Source organism: Rhinopithecus bieti, unplaced genomic scaffold, assembly GCF_001698545.2.
Source record: "Rhinopithecus bieti isolate Rb0 unplaced genomic scaffold, ASM169854v2 scaffold_67790, whole genome shotgun sequence".
NCBI lineage: Eukaryota > Metazoa > Chordata > Mammalia > Primates > Cercopithecidae > Rhinopithecus > Rhinopithecus bieti.
The window spans coordinates 746-3,007 of record NW_016825289.1 but is presented as its reverse complement, the minus strand read 5'-3'; positions in this window follow the sequence as shown (position 1 = coordinate 3,007).

The window sequence follows — 2,262 nt, the reverse complement described above, 5'->3', positions numbered from 1 at the left end:
AATGTGTCCCCTTTCCTTCAAATAAATTGTTTTGGACCATAAAAATGGAAACTCCATTCTGCAAATGTATTTTGAATCATACTATGTTCATAGCCAGTTTTTGAGAGTCTACGCTGAAAAATTTTGTGACATTGCAAATTAATATCAAAAAAGGTCCATAAATAACAAATCTGTGACTCTGAATTATGAAAGATGATCTGATTATTACTATAAGTTGAAAACAGATGGAAGAGAAATGTAAAAGACCCCAAAGTGATACATCATTGGTTTCATAGGAAAAAACAACAACAACATATTCTCAGTGTTTTGGTGTTTAACTTTTTTTGGTTGGGTTTAGGGTTTTTTGTTTTGTTTATTTGTTTAGATAGAGTCTTGTTCTGTTGCCCAGGCTGGAGTGCAGTGGTGTGATCTCAGTTAACTGCAGTCTCTGCCTCCTGGGTTCAAATGATTCTCCTGCCTCAGCCTCCCGAGTAGCTAGGATTACAGGTGTCTGCCACCACCTCCAGCTAATTTTGTATTTTAGTAGAGATGGGGTTTTACCATGTTGGCCAGGCTGGTCTTGAATTTCCGACCTCAAATGACCCTTCAGCCTTGGCCTCCCAAAGTGCCGGGATTACAGGTATGAGCCACCGCACCCAACTGTTCAACTTTGTATGGATTTCAAATTTCCAGAAATTTACAGTGTGGAACATTTGTCATCCATGTAACCACCTCTGATTTTTTTTCCCTGCTTACAGCATGTTTTTTAAACAAAATGTATGTTATATCATTAATTTCAATGTATTTCAAGAGCTTAATGAAATGGCATGTGAACACCACATTTCAAATCTGAACTTGGGCTGACAGGGTCTGGACTCACTCGAATTCATAATTTCAACTTCCTAAGAAATTATCCTGTCCCCACTCTTTGTATAAGTACTTGCACACACAATTACAGCAGCCACATCAAAATATTACATCATGTTTCCTTTAGAAAAGAGAATTGGCTTTAGTTTTGATGTCTTTTAAAGCACCATCTCTTTGGCTGTTCTGTAAGTATATTTATCATTTAAGCAATGAAATTTCCATCTCAGGACAAGAAAGTGTCCATCTTTTCTCTCTCTCTCTCTCTCTGACTGATAGTTCCTCATGCTGAACTCTTTATGAACCAGAAAAGGGAACGCATGGCCAGTGTCTTTCCGTGAAACATTCTCTGCTGATAGATATTATTGCCCAGGCAGCTGTCAGAAGGCTAGGACTCACTGTCAATGCCAAGCATGCAGTCATCCATCATTTGGAACCAATTCTACCTTGCTAGTGCACCCACTTCTCTTCAGAGAAGTTCTATTGTTGGTAGAATGAGAAAACCCTCTTTGTTCTCCTGAAAACTGGGATGTTTTCAGAAAGGCCCAGGAAGGCTGGGCATGATGGCTCATGCCTGGTATCCCAGCACTTTGGGAGGCTGAGGCAGGAGGATCACTTGAGCCCAGAAGTTCAAGAGCAACCTGGGCAACATAGCAAGACTCTATCGCTACAAAAAATATATATATATTTAAATTAGCCGGGTGTGGTGGTGCATGCCTGTGGTCGCAGCTACTTGAGAGGCTGAGGCAGAAGGATCAATTCAGCCCAGGAGGTTGAGGCTGCAGTGAGCCATGCTAATGCCACTGCATTCAAGTCTGGGTGACAAAGAGAGACCCTGTCTCAAAACAAACAAACAAACAAAAAATGCTCAAGTGCATTGATGTTTAATAATGGAAGAAGGCCGGGCGCGGTGGCTCAAGCCTGTAATCCCAGCACTTTGGGAGGCCGAGACGGGCGGATCACGAGGTCAGGAGTTCGAGACCATCCTGGCTAACACGGTGAAACCCCGTCTCTACTAAAAAAATACAAAATCTAGCCGGGCGAGGTGGCGGGCGCCTGTAGTCCCAGCTACTCCGGAGGCTGAGGCAGGAGAATGGCGTAAGCCCGGGAGGCGGAGCTTGCAGTGAGCTGAGATACGGGCCACTGCACTCCAGCCCGGTGCGACAGAGCCAGACCCCGTCTCAAAAAAAAAAAAAAAAAAAAAAAAATGGAAGAAAAGATTAACTCTTAAAGAGATTAAGCATATGTGGACTTTAAGTTTGCTGTGAGAAATAATTTACAACATTGAACTTTCTCCCTTTAACAATAAATCATGTGTTAACTGCTTAAATTATGGTTTTGGCTTCTTTTAATGCCAAGATTAAACACCAACGAATAAACACATTTGTTTCTCATAGCAAATAGTTGGAGTCTAATTAT